The sequence below is a fragment of the Tachysurus fulvidraco genome, chromosome 23, assembly GCF_022655615.1.
Source record: "Tachysurus fulvidraco isolate hzauxx_2018 chromosome 23, HZAU_PFXX_2.0, whole genome shotgun sequence".
Lineage (NCBI taxonomy): Eukaryota > Metazoa > Chordata > Actinopteri > Siluriformes > Bagridae > Tachysurus > Tachysurus fulvidraco.
The window spans coordinates 13,356,562-13,372,226 of NC_062540.1; the positions used below are offsets into that span (position 1 = coordinate 13,356,562).

At 37.6% G+C, this 15,665-nt stretch overlaps 1 protein-coding gene across 21 annotated transcripts in view; it reads left to right on the forward strand.

The window, feature by feature from the left end:
- Nucleotides 1–15,665, forward strand: part of rap1gapa (RAP1 GTPase activating protein a) — a 106,526-nt gene that overhangs the window by 55,246 nt on the left and 35,615 nt on the right. For 2 of the 21 annotated variants that reach the window (XM_027170494.2, XM_047807269.1), the window contains exon 1: nt 10,677–10,810. The exons of the other annotated variants lie outside the window; for them this stretch is intronic. The gene's annotated coding sequence lies outside the window, so the exon portion shown is untranslated. Of the gene's footprint in view, nt 1–10,676; nt 10,811–15,665 lie in introns of those variants that run through there. 21 annotated transcript variants of the gene reach the window in all.

Below are 15,665 nucleotides of genomic sequence, written 5' to 3' on the forward strand. Positions count from 1 at the left end.
AATCCTGAATCCAAACATCTATCTATCTATCTATCTATCTATATATCTATCTATCTATCTATCTATCTATCTATCTATCTATCTATCTATCTATCTATCTATCTATCTATCTATCTATCTATCATTACCCTAACCCAGATGGACATTTTGTATGTCCTAAGAAACAGGTGGTGTTTGAAAAAGTGCATCTTGTTTCCATTATCACATACAGTTTCAACCAGTATATAAGTGATAAAATGCTGTTATAGGAAAGGGTCATGTTATATGGCCTGATGTGAAGCAAATTTACAAATCTTTAAAATAAAAGAGAAGATTTGTAAGTTTGTAAGAATAAGACACAGCCCCAATTATAAATCCTTTAGTTTTGAAACAATTGCAATGTAAGTTGTGTTGTGTGGAGGGGGAGGATTTGAGATATGGGGCAAGTGGGATTAATATATTGTTGGGGACCATCTGTGCTGATAATGATTAGCATATCTAGCGTTTTTGACCTTGTGGGGACCTTTCTGTTGTGTGTGAAAATCCCAGGAGATCCGCAGTATCTGAAATACTCAATCCAGCCCATCTGACACCATGACAAGGTCACAGAGATCACGTTTTGTTCCCAATTGTGATGCGTGATGTTAACTTTAACTGAAACTCTTGACCTGTATCTGCATGGTTCTACACATTGTGCTGCTGCCGCATGATTGTCTGATTAGATAACTGTACGAATGACAGACATTTATATATTAGCACAATTTATTAGAAGTATGAATATGTATGTCAATGGAAGGTCCTCACAGTAAAGGATTGTAAGACAAGTGTGCCTGTGTGGGTGTGTATGTGTGTGTCTTTATTGGGTTTGAAGAGTTTAACTGAGGGAGCAGAGCGCTGTCATACTCAATCAGCTCCGACTGTCTGCGTGTGTCACCTACATGCCACAATCTGCCTAAATATAGCCATGAAGTGACAGGCAAACATCTAACTCTCAGACACTACACATCCAAACATGAACCCATCCAGATCACATAGCCCAAAAGCGTGACTCTGAAGTCAGTACTGACATTGCAGTATTAAACTGCAACTCTGTCTAAATCTCTTCGTCTTATCTCTGTTTTCTTCCTCGGGCTGTTCAAGTGCTCTTTAAAGATGGATTAAAGTACCTGCAGCTCGGTTATGATCGCTATAGCGGTGAGCTACATGGATCCAAACTGCTAAATTCAATTCAATTCAATTCAAATTTATTTGTATAGCGCTTTTTACAATTGACATTGTCTCAAAGCAGCTTTACAGAACATAAACATAGAATAAAAGGTTTATATAAAGAATAATATAAATATTAATTGAATACAAAATTCAAGATTAATATTAAATATATTTAAATGTGTATGTATTTATCCTCAATGAGCAAGTCTGAGGTGACTCAAGCAGCAGTGGCAAGGAAAAACTCCCTAGAATGGAAGGAAGAAACCTCGAGACTTGAAGGGGAACCCATCCTCATATGGGTGACACTGGAGGGTGTGGTTATAAATATACAGTCTGACAGATGTTGTATTGATGTAAAAGACTACATGGAGTTCACATCTCCTGTTTAGTATCGCAGAGTACAACTGGAGCTGGTAGATCTATAGATGCCTCAGGATCCTCAGAGTCGACCTCATCTCAGTGGAGGTACAAAATATTCATCGCACGGAAGATAGTCGGAGCTGGTACACTTTTGATTCAGTTGTAGTACAAATAAATCATTACATTACACACAAACAAACATGCATGGTGATTAACTTAACAAATCTATCTGTATACTAAAGATTACTTTAAAGATTAATAGTGCTGCACGGTAATATGAGCATAAGTGGTTTGTTGACCAGGATTGAGCCGGTGTGTGTGTGTGTGTGTGCATGCGTCTGTGTGTGTAAAACTATGTTACTTTATTTGTTAATGTAAATGAGAATTAATATATAACATCAGTACTAGCACTTTAAGAGGTCAGACGTTATTTCTCTTGTAAGTCTGTTTGCATAGTTGTCCATATTTTGTCTATATTCTTATAATGTTGACACAGGACAATATGGCACCACTGTCTGGTAAAGTAATCGAAATATTCTATCATCATATTGACATCAGTATTAGTAAGTTGATTACAGCAGATTCAACTGGTTGACAGGAATACTCCAGCATGTTTCAACCTAATTTTTATCCACCGTATTTGCTGCATGAACTAAACGTCTGACAAAATTTCCCATATTTTATGTAAGCCTAAAAGCATTAAATTCTGCCCTTCAACCGCATGTGCAGTGCGTATCATTGAGTTAGAAGAATATTTTTAGTTATTGGTTTCATTTGTTTTATTATTATTCAAAACAGTATTGACAGCACAATTAAATTCTCAATTCTTATTGGTCAGCAAGTGTTGATCAGTTTTCAGGTGTTGATTAGGGATCTGCAGACAAATCACAGGTTATATTAATATACTCATTTTACTGATTATAAACTAACAACTTGGGATTTAGGAACAGTAAGGTTTAAGGATATTTTCAAACCAGAACGTCTTCAGTGCAGTGTCAGTAACATTCAAGGTTTCTTTCCTGTAAGAGTGTTCAGGACAGAAGACTTTGCTTTCCTGATTTCTTAATAACAAGACAAGCTACTGGGGTGTTTTTAGCTTATAAAAATAGAGGGAACTAGTTTTACAGTCATATTAAATGTAACCTATAAAGTGAAAAACATGTCCTTCACTAATTAATTAATGACTGCAATTCTTGGTAAATTGCTGTGATGTAAAAGTAACAGAATAGTTACAGACATGCTGTTATAGGAAGATCATCAACATTGGCACGGCAACAGTTCTCTGCTTTGCTCTCCATGGATACCTCTGTTGTTAATGTTCCCACCATGTTTCATTCCTGCTCTCGAAGGTTAATAGAGAACAATTAGAATTATGATGGTGCTCACGGATATCTTGACAGAGATAAGGGTGGTTGTGAGTAATGAAGAGGTGAGTGAAGTGCAGTCGGTGCTCAAGTGCTTATGGCTGAGGTGGGAGAGCTTTAAATTATGCCCTTTGGGTCTAATGTTCAACATAAGAAATTACTACCCTGCAGCTCAGCAATGAATGAGAGAGGGATGGTGTGTGTGTGTGTGTGTGTGTGTGTGTGTGTGTGTGTGTGTGTGTGTGTGTGTGTGTGTGTGTGTGTGTGTGTGTGTGTGTGTGTGTGTGTGTGTGTTTATTTGCATCTGTAGGTCTGAAGCTATGAGCTTCTTTAAAAAAAAGATTTATACATGAAAAATTATTGCTTTTGTAATAAGTGGATAGATAGGAAAGATGAGGGTTCTCTCTCTCTCTCTCTCTCTCTCTCTCTCTCTCTCTCTCTCTCTCTCTCTCTCTCTCTCTCTCTCTCTCTCTCTCTCATGGGTTGTTGTATTGTGTATGTTGTGTATGAGCAGACCTCTGTACTCTAATGCTGACCCTCCTGCTTGTGGAAATGGTTGTGATATTTGGCGACTAGCAAAGCAAGGTGTCATAATAATATAGAGTCGTGTCAATCTGTAGGAGATAAGTGATGTATAGTCAGTCAGTCTTATTCATGGTTTTACTTTGAGCTGTGAGCTTTAATAATATGCACTTTCATTATTAACTGAAGTCCTAACAGGGGTTTATTCTGCTAGTTTTAATGAAGTTCAAGAAGCAGATCACAGTCTAGAACAATCAGATTAGAGACAACTTAGAAAAAAAGATTAGAGAGAGAAAACACAAAATGGCAGAGTGATATACAAGAAACATGGTTTTAAAATTATGCAGTCCTACATCATTTACAGTATGTATATCTGGGAGATTAAGTGACATATTCAGAGCCAAAACCTTTCTGTCCATTACTAAGTCAAACTACCACGTGTGGCAATTTTTTTTACACTTATAGCATTTAGCAGACACCCTCCTCCAGAGTAACTTACATTTAATAAGGCTATCCAACTGAGTATTAAGGGCCTGGATCTGTGACAGTTTGGTGGTCATGGGACTCAAACTCACACCATTTCAAGCAGTAGCCTAACACCTTAACCACTGAGCTACCACATCCTGACAGCTTGAATTTAATACACAACTATTTTGAACATCCTGACAGCTTTGTCTCTTTTAAAACTTTCTGCCATCATCGTTACTCGTGTCACTTTACTCGTTACTCTACTTACTAATCCAGAAACCTGTGCAAAATACAGCCAAATCAGTTGGTTTTAAAAGCTACATGGGATGTATACATGTAAAGATGAGATGGGAATTTAAACCCAACAACGTTTGCTTGGTCAGAGTGCTACATAGTGCTCTACTACACCCATTATGGATGATGATGATGTTGTACCACACATTTGCATAGAACTCATTTCTAAACATGAGCACAAGCAATACATCAAACATGTACAAAAACCAAGAACTATCCAGATTTAAGTTTTTTCAAAGTTATTATTCAAACCACAAATATTAAATTACTCAGAGGGAAGAGGAGTTGGTATTTAGGTCATGAAATTTTTTAATCCAGCTAGGGACAATTTCTTCTTATCTGTATACTTCTTCTCTCTCTGAATGCTAGTGTGGGTCATTTGAGTTTGCTCTGTCTCTGACAGCTGGTGGTCTGAGAGATGAGCTCCAACCGTGTAGTAAGTATTGGTTTAGACTGGCTCACACTGGAAGTATTTCTGCGTGCCATCAGATCTTGCTCATGCTCATTAGGCCAAAGCTGAGCACGAAATGCATTGTGCTTAGAAAAATGAAGAGGGATGTTTTGAAGTCAAAAAAAATGTCTGTATTAACATTCTGGCAAACTTAATGCACACTTTAGGTCAAATGACCAGAGCCATTTGCTTGTGATCTTACTGCTTATATGTTCTACTGCCTGTTCCAGATAGACCACTGCTTAACATATAAATGGAGCAGCCGCTGCTGTATTACATGCCCCACTCCTCAGTAAAAAAAATGTGATCGCTGAAAATCCCTGGCCTAATACTGACACGTGAGCAGATTTAAGTGTGCTTTAAGTGTGCAAACTCAAAAAAAAAAAAATAATAATAATAATAATAATAATAATTTTTGTTCAATTTTCAAACAGCCATTTCAATTTTGTTCTTGAAAGATTATCTTGATATAAAGCTGGGTCTAAGGAGCACTGAGTAGACAGACTTTACTAGAAGGCCATTGCAGAAAATAAATGACTGGAGGTAATTAAGTATACAAATAGACTGACTGCACCTGAACACTCAGAAGGATTAAGTACATTGAACTGTCTGTCAAACACACTCTGTACTGCCATTATGGGTTAGTCCCACAACATCAGCTGATTACTGGATGGCTCTACAGGATCAAATGTATTAAAAACACTTTCTGACACTAAATATGTATCATTTAGTTACATAAATAACTAAGATGTAATTAGAAATATTAATACAGTATCTCTAAGATGAACTTTTCAAGAAAAGCTCAACATAGAGGTATTACGCAGGTTTTACCAGCATAAATAAAATGTATTACCATTTTGGGGTTAAAACACTACTTCTGGCTTGATGCTACTCTCCTATTATTTAAATAGGCTAAATAGTTTGCTTTTTAGATTAAATTGGGGCTGTAATTGTTTTTTTGTTCACTGAGTAAAATCACACAAGACTTGATGTTGATGCAGAAATATTTGTACATAACTAAACAATAAGTTTTTTTTTAAAAAAAAATAATCCTGTTATTAAACAAGAACAGCGATTTCTGTTTTAAAACAGTTTATTATGATCACATTTTTGTTCCTAGCAGAATAGCTCTTTTTTGTTTCTTATATCAGATCAGAACTCTGTTTTTTTTAATGACTCATGAGGTGTGTATGGTGTGTTGTACTTACCCCTAGCAAATACGAGCTCATGGAAGCAGCAAATTAAAGTAAGATTGGGGACTAGGTACAATTCTTTGTTAATTTCCCCTCCCGCAGCAAGCTAAGCTAGTTTAAACCTACTGACCAGCAGAGCATGTTATTGTAATTTGTGGAGACAGGTCACATATTGTGTCAGGCAGCTTACAATCAGTTTTAATATCTTTTCATCTAACCGCATACTCTCACATGTGTTGTTCACATGTTTACCAATATATAGTCTAATTATTAAGTAAGTATATTAAGTATAAGTATTAAGTATTAAGTATATTAAAAACACTTGTGTTTTTGATTAATAAAAAACACATAGGAAGAGATAACTTAGCATCCACTCTGCAAAGTACACAATTATATTATGTAAATATACATATAAATTCTCACCATATGTAGTTTCATTCACATGCAGGCACAAAGAGACTGAGTGAAGAGGAAAGAAATCACATTCTGGTAACAAATATAGTCCTGCTCAGCTCAAAATGGCTGCAGTTAATCACAACAAATGAAATTCATCAATCTCTTAACTGACTATACAACCATTGTTCACTCTTTCAAGGCTGGTTGTGAAAGTGATGAATAGTTATATAAAGAGAAATGCAGCTCCAGATTTTACTGTGTTGGCATTTGGCTGCTATACAGTACCTACTTTACTGAGTGCGTTCTTGGCCGTTTGTATGCAACTCAGTCAACCAATCCTGCAGAGGAAAATCAGTCTTCTCTCACAGCTGTGTACTCATGTCTATAGCGACCACTGAGACCATCAAAGCCGTGTCCTCAGTATTGTTATTCAGGTGTTTTTGATTTTTATCCCTAGTGACACATTAATTGTGAGTCATGAATAGTATTGAGTGCTCAGAAGTCAACAGAATTAACCTGATTAATAATCTGCAAAAAAATCATTGTGTTCCATTGGGTGTGTATATGTTTTGACATTTTTGATACGTGTGCACGCTTCATAGTGACGTTTTCTCACAGTTTATAAAAATTCCATTGTCCATTTGAGGTTTTTGAAGCACCACACAGAGCAGAAACAAGTAAATGACATGAGATGATTGGGGATGGAGAAAGGTATTTAGTAAAAGAAGAATTAGTAAGTAATCAGCTGTGCATCTGTTCTACAAGTAGAACAACACTACACAACAATACCCTCCAAAAAGCTTGTTTTGTTTTTTTCTGGGAATGCCCAACAAATGCATCAATAATTTGTGTTAAAGCTTTAGACATGGCCTGTCCAGACAAATGGCAATAGATGCAGACAAGAGTTAATATCCTCTGTTGACACTGCAAGGCCAGTTAACATAATTTATGTAGCACAATTTATACACAGTATATGATCATACACATTCATGGTGTGTTACAGATGTAGAAAATACAAAGTACAAAAATATATGGTCAATAACTACATCAGTTTTTATCTAAGTGAACACCAATTATATTCCAGTGCAGGGATGGTGTCTATTTGACCATCAAAGTGATTATTGTTGCTCTTAAAATGCACTCAAATGTACTGATTAATAGTGTAGTTTAAAATATCTCTCAGGTAGAGAGATATTTTTGGTTCCTGAACCCCTTGCAGAAGGACTGGGACTCACTTATGTAAAGATAAAAATGGTAACAGTTCTCCTCCATATGTTTATATAACTCGCCGCATAGGAGATGAGATCAGCTGGATCGATTTGAGCGGATCTCAACTGTTCACCGCGATTCAAACATAAATCAGAGTGGCGATGTAATGGTTAGTGCTGAACTGATTACTGAACATTTGCAGCTACATACTGTAACATTAACCTTAGAATGGGATGTTTCAGAGGTTGAAGTAGGTGGATTTACTGAGACCTATAGGACTGGTAAGGTAATATCCAAATATATGTAGAAAGAGCTTCTGTTTAAGTAGAGTGCGACATACTTTTCACAAGTAAAAGGTCTGGAATGGATTGTTCAGGTGTCCAAAAATGTTTAGCTATTTAGTGTACATCTGAAACTCCTTTAAAGCACTCAACTGAGCTGAGAGAACAGAGGTAACATAGTTCAAGAAGTCTTCATGCTAGCATTCTGAGCAGAGTTAGAACATCAGTCCCAAACCAGTTTAGATTTCATTCAAAAAACACTCAGAGACATTTTCGTTTATGATGTATTTGGCCATCTAGACTAAGGTCTGAGCCATTAGCTTTTGTAGCAATGTCCTTGTTATTAATTGTCCATTTGTAAGGGAAAAACATTTTTTACAGAGGCTTTTCTATGCACTTAGCCACAAGTCCTCAGACTTTATGTACTCTCAGTTTTTGAAAGTTGCTAAGCTGTGGCCTCCATCACAGCGAGTTGGCATTGGCATTGACAATGTGATAGATCAGACATTCTGTTCTTTCAGAATGTAAAAAGATGACACTCACACATTTTTTCCTGAGTGTGGCTTTAAGAGCCAGTCAGAGATCATTTATTTGAAGGCTCGAAATTTGAAGTGATTTTGAATAGCTGGTTTGTTATTAAGGAGGACATTTTCACATGTCTCCTGAGTGAGGGTTCTCTTTTTTCCCCTCACAACAAATTATTTCCAAAACTTTCCTACTTTGGTTGTATGCTGTATTTAGGTGAACACAACACAGGAATCTAGTGAATGTTTTTTACTTTCTTCAAGAGGACCTAGACTCAGCAATACTTTTTGAGTAAACTGGTAGAGATTTCCCAGCCAGATTCTAATATAATTCCTCACTGCTCAAATTTATTTTAGGCCTGTTGGGTAATTTGTACATACATTTTTGTCAAGCCACCAAAAAGGGGAGCTATGACTTAAATAGCTTTTGTGTATAATTGTTTAAATAGAAGAGAAATGGTGGTTAACTACACCAGCAGGATTTCTCTGTACAGGTACAGTATACTGTATAGCATAAAAGTCCTAAATGTCTCCTGCTATTTTCTAACTCACTTTAGCAATATTCACAGTCAGAGCTATTTATATACATTTAGGTGTACAGGGCTTAAATGCATTTTCAACACCAGTCACTTATTACATTTATGAGACTCAAATACAGTCTGGATATTTTCTTAGATTTGATAAAGTAAAGTCCAAGAGAATAATTTATTAGCTAGCTCATTAGCTAGTGTTGGACAAATTGACAAGGCTATACAGACTAAGCTGTTGTGAGATAATACAATATGATAAGCTAAATATCTAATTAAAATACATTAATACACACTATCAGAGGAGTAGATTTATCCTCTGGAAACGTCTTTGTCTTTAGGTGGTGTTCTGGCTATATGTCACACATGCAGTAATATTTGAGTCTTTGTTTTGTCTAAATATATTTAATTGTGAGGTGACTGTTACCTTTAACAGCATTATGGTTAACTTTTTTTTGGCAGTTTTGCTAGTTTCTACTGATTCTTGATGCCTGGGCAACTGATTTATACTGTATATTCCGTATTATAGATACAGAGACACCAGGCAAAAATATAAATGGAAGTTTCTTATTCAATTGACTTTATTAATGCATTATCAGCTCAGGATCTGTTTCACATTCTTTGGTTCTTGTCTTGTGATTAGAAGGTTGTCAGTTCAAATTACAGGCCTGACAAAAAGCCAGCAATGGGCTCATCTAAAAATATTCCTGATGTTCATCAGCTGGGATTTGATGAGCACTGGCACCTATACCAGCTGTAAGAGAGTCTGTGAAACAGGGAACAGCTGAACACACTTGGAGGAGAATTGAACTATACTGTTCTGTATACATGATCTCACAGACACCCGGGTTTGGCTAGTGTAGCTCGATTTGACAAAGGAGAGAGGAATCCCCTACTAATCACCCAGAGACCAAGGGGCAATTACCTCTGGTCAAATAAGTCCATGGCACTGCTGAGATTCTAACTCGTGATCTTACAGCATGTGTACGATTGATTTTCTTTCAAGCTTCTTAGGAGCCCTTTCAGCATTCATTTCTGAATGAGACTAAATATGAATGTAGAACATCCAGGACCTGGTATTTAGATCAGGATTACAGTGATTACAACATGCCTCTTACTTTGTTTGGGGATTGTTCATTAATCATGTGTTATTTGTATGAATGTGGCATATCCTGGTCGACCTCGCTACCATGCAATGCATATTGATTGCTGTGGCTTGTTTTGCCTTAAAAAGGTCAGGAAGAGGTACATGTGCTTTTTCCATACTCAGAGCTCACTGCTGGGCAGGGCGCAATTTGCAAGCCAAAAAAAATCCCTTTGTGTAGCTTATTGACCTAAGCTTCCATTTGTTTTTACGCAGGTGAGCTGCGTTTGAACTCGGCAGGTTAAAGGAGCAAGCTGCTGTAACATGTGCTACATATTAATACCTATATGAGATTTATGTTTGTTTCTAACAGATAACACATTCAGTGTTGACTTGAAGAAAATTGTTACAGTTCTGTATATAAGGTAATCTAGTAAACAGCACTGTTTCTATGGTTTCCTCTTCATCCTACGATGACAAATTAAACCTTACAGGAGAAAACATATGGAGGTATTAGATAGAAACAGACGTAGCCATGGAAGGATTTGAAAGACGGACGTGTTTATTAAGAGAAAGAGATGTTTTTATTTTCATTCCTGATTCCAGTTACCTAAGCAACAGTTGCTGATAGGGAGATGCGTTTAATTATGGCAGGACATAATTAAATGCAAAGTACAGCTGCATCAAACAGCTTAGATGGGCAGCGCTCAGTCTCTTAGCGGCACTCTGGGGGGAGAGAGAGTGAGAGAGAGAGAGGAAAAAGAGGGAGGGAGGGAAGCAAGAGGAGGAGCTAGCAGTGGAGTGGAGGGAAGGATAGAGCGGAGGGGGTGTAGTGAAGGAAGGATGAGCGCAGAGCAACTAGCAGGTGTGTGGTACTGTTGAAAGCAGCACCAGAGATTTCACTGCCTTGGCTCGAGAAACACATACCCACTGCTACTGCTGCCATACGGTGAGTAACTTCTTCACCTCATCTGCTTTGATGTTTCAGCATCAATATCTGGCACACTGGGAATGATGCCCCGCTTGCTGGTCCTGTGTTGTTTGAATGAGATAGTAATTTTCAGTTTTGGGGTAACGTAGCAAACAGAGAAGAAAAGCACAGGGCAGGCTCAGAGCTGATTGTTACAAAGCTGGTTGTTCAGGTTCATTATGTTGTGCTGACAGATGTTGCAGGGTTTTATGGAGCATAGGCTGAGATCATATGCACGAGTCTGGTGCCTGCTTGGAGCATGACGTGTAACCAGATAGCCCTTGCACTCCTGACCCTATGGTGCGCTCAGTGACCTTGCACAGTTCAATTCAATTCAGTGGGTTTTTTTGATTAGTCTTCACTGCCATTGCTCTCTCTCTCTCTCTCTCTCTCTCTCTCTCTCTCTCTCTCTCTCTCTCTCTCTCTCTCTCTCTCTCTCTCTCTCACACACACACACACACACACACACACACACACACACACACACACACACACACACACACACACACATCCCTACAGATTTTCCATAGCAGCAGTATTACTCGTATCCAATGGGACAGTCAGATTGGTGAGCAATAACAAGGTTCTGTTCACGCCTCATTAGCTGTAATTAAGTGCTCAGATAATGACTTTCTGTCAGACTTTCTGTCAGACTCAGAGAAATTGTTAAGTGTTATTTAAAGACTTTCGGCCACCACAAAGTGTAGCTGTCAACCTTCTACGCCTAACTCCAGAATCTGCAACATGCAACTGCCTCACATTCACTTCCAGACAAATTTGGTTGGAAAGATCACGAGCGATGGGTGCATCGCATTCAAAATGTGACTCACTCTGTCTGTCTCATTCTCATTCTGCTGTGGAGAGCTTTTAATATCTCATTTGCTCTCAGTTAAAGTCTCTTCCGGAAAGCTGAGTTTGTCTGCTCAGACGAAAATGAGAGAAAGAGCTAGTCTGAGAGAGAGTGATTATATTTGGGTCTGCAAATTGAAAAGAACAGAGTATTGTAGCCTTACACACTTCGAGCACAGCAAAGAGTTCATTAATATGTTGTCAAAAACTGTTTATATGAAATATAGAAAAAGTAAAAAAGTGTTCGGTTCAACAGGCTGCTGTCGGTCTCAGACGTCTATCTTAAAAAAATAAAGTAAAGTAAGGAATAAAAATAAGGCACAGGGTAGATACAATATAAAGGAGAAATAAAAATAGCAAAAAAATAGCAAAAAAATATCAGAAAATATCATCAGAAACTGAGGTAGTATTGAGTATAGTGCAGTGACGAGTTTAATCAAATATATATATTTGTTAGTGCAGAATGTGCATGTAGTGCAAATTGTGCAATTGTGTAAAATTCCAGCTGTGGTAGTGGGTGTTGTGGTAGCCTTTAAAAGTCCAGAAAGGGTCCAGGCTCAAGGTGTTCTCCTGGTTAATGGCCATAATGGCCTACGGGAAGAAGCTCCTCCTAGTTCTCTCTGTGCTCGCCTTCAAGGTGCTGAAGCACTTTCTTGAACGCAAGAGAAAATAAAAGATTTGTGTAATGCATAGTACTTGTTCAACTCAAAATTGCTTTTCCATTGTAGGTCAAGAGTACTGTACATTTCTTTAATTTCTGTGCATGTGTGAAGACGGAACGACTTACAGATCAATTCAAATCACGCAGTTACAGTTCTGCTATTTTTCTGCTATTTTATATGAACTTGATTTAAACGTATATTCTGTAACTAGGGTATTATTGTTCATCACGTGGTCTCTGATTGGTAATTACAATATAATAACAAAATATAGAATATTCCCTGATTCTTTTAGGTCAGCAGCTGAACCAACTTCTCTAGAGTCAACATCAATGTTCACATGTTCTATTAATGATATTGTGCAGTTGATCACTCAAACGGCTTAATTAAAAACGAAGCAGGTTTATGCTTTATTAATTTTTGTTGTAATGAAGGAACAGACCTGAATCATGTACACATGTGCCACTTACATGTTATGAATTCTAGCTAAGAGTCTTTTGGACTCCCAAGAGAGAGGAAAAATCTGGATTATTTTGTCAAATACTAATTAAATTGCTGTAGATTAGTGGTTTCTGATTAGCCAGGCTCTGATTTCTGGCTTGTATCTCTAATTCATTCATTCATTCATTCATTCATTCATTCATTCATTCATGCATTCATTCATTTTCTACCGCTTATCCGAACTTCTCGGGTCACGGGGAGCCTGTGCCTATCTCAGGCGTCATCGGGCATCAAGGCAGGATACACCCTGGACGGAGTGCCAACCTATCGCAGGGCACACACACTCTCATCCGCTCACACGCCACGGACAATTTTCCAGAGATGCCAATCAACCTACTGTACCATGTATGTCTTTGGACCGGGGAGGAAACCGGAGTACCCGGAGGAAACCCCCGAGGCACTTGGAGAACATGCAAACTCCACACACACACACCTTGTATCTCTATTTGCTCATTTAAATAAAAAAAAAGTTACCTGAAGTTGTACAGTTCAGTTGATTAGCTCGTTTTGAGATATTTAATTGAAGGGAATTTTAATTTAGTGTCATTATTCAGTTGCTCTTATTATTGGTGCGATGTTCTTATTAATTGTAAATCGAAAGCTTTCATTTAAACATTATATATGTTTAAGAATGAATTTATCTCATATGAATGCCAGTTTACAAAAGTGCATTAATCATGCAAGAGCATGTCTAATTTTATTGGCAGAGGACACTGACATGTTCATCATGAGGGACTTTGTCATTTAGTAACACCTGTTTACCGCCTCGAGCAGACTTAATGTATGCACGCCTTCAATTACGGAGGCATAACAAATTGGGAGGGCTGATCCCCTCACGGTCCCATCTCATTGGCTGTGTATTGTATACACCGCTGAACACTCTTGATTGTGATAATTGCAGTGAAGTGTGTGTTCAATGAATGAAATGTGCGTTTCCTTAGTGAAGCACATTGTCTATGGAGTGTAGAAGCTGACAAATGTTTTCAATATGACTTTTTACCAAAGGAACAAATCGTCTTGTTTTAGGCATTATTTTCCTTTAACTATTACCATAAATGTAAAAATTACTGGTTAAGAGTTTCAAAAGTATTCAACCTATAATAATATCATACCCAAATTATAGTAGTGCTAATAGTAAAATCCTGAAGTCATGTTACGAAGAATAGTAAAGAATAAAGAATTCAGTCTGTATCCCAGAGGGAGAGGAGCAGCTGAAGCCATCCTCAAGTAATTACCTTTTCAGTGGTCTATGTGCTACAAAGACACCTTTTTCCTTCCCACAGCAGGCTGTTATAGGCTGTAAGGAAGCAGCAGTGGAAAACCAGTTAATGCACACACTTGGGTGCCTAATGGGAATTTCTACCATGTCAGAGAGGGATGAACAGAGAGGAATTAATAACATTTTTCCTAATACACTAATCTCAAGTGTGTATTTGGCAGAATATCAGCTGTAACACTTTTTCATGAGTGATACATTTTGCATTTAGTACATTTTGGAGTACTTTTGGGATAAATTTGGATTTAACATCATGGTACCTCAACCATGATACATTTCTGTCATCATTAGTCATGGAGATGATGATCTGTAAATGAGGATTCATTTGGCAGACTCTGCTCTACGCTTCAGACTCACAGCATTATGAAGGATGGAGGCAATCTGAAGAGCTTGTTTTGGCTTCTTCCTGAAGTTCACTCAAGGTCCATGCCTCAGAGTGTCTGTCTGTTTTAGCTCAGTTTGCCTTACAGATTTTATCCAAGTGCCTTCACTTAAAAGCATATATCACCATAATACTCCATAAGAAATGTATTTAAAAGGCTGGCTATGAAAGCAGAAAAATATTGTTTAACTGAAATGTCCATATGAATTATGAGAAATCTGAAAGTTAATGTAACATGCATTGCTGTCTATCCTGCTTGGCATTTATGATAATGAAGGTCCAGGAGGGTACGACCCAAAGGAGACATATCAGAGAGTAACCGCATTTCATTCGAAAATGCCTGTCTGGTCCATGATGAATGGATTTGCCAAGCAAGGAAGGTCTAATGAAATCGGCGAAGGAAGTGCAACCCCCTAGTCGAGGCCTGATCCCCAGAGATAGCTTGCTTAATGTTTGTTTCCAAGCTGGATTCCAAAGCAGCAGAGCAGAGCAAAAAGAATCAGATAACGTTAATATGTGAAATGGGAGGGAAAAATCATAAGGCTTTAAATTGGTTTGTTTGAGGTTGTTATTTTAAGGTTGTTTTGGGTTGGAATTGAGAATAAAATCCAGTCCTAGACTTGCCTGTGGAGTCAACAGTGACAGTGGCACAAGTGCTGCAAGAAACTGGTTAAAAACAAGTTCCAGATGGCTGTAGAAAGAGCTCCAACTAAAAACATACACTACAAAATGAACACATTTTCATACTTTGAAATACTTCATACTTCATGCCATTTATTTCTTGAGTCCTTTTGGACAGACAGTTCAATGAGTTTGGTTGAATGTGTAGCTTTTGGGACACAGACACAGTAAAGTAAAATCTGTGGTTCAGTTGAAACTGATGGTCTGGGATTCTCCTGAAGTGAATTCAGCGGCAAATTACATCAAGATGTAATTCATGTGTTATTATAGGATCCCAAATTAAAAGCACAAATCTGCCTGAGCTGTCTAAAAAATTGTGCATGCATTTGCAGATAGTCTACAGAGAATTATTGTGCAAATAATGCCACAGGTGAAGAGAGAAATCAATATTGAAATGAAATTCTGTAAATGTCTCGTTTGAGATTTATTTCAAAGCCTGACAAAAGAGTAAACCTGAAACGTGTCATACAAATGCCATAAATGTGA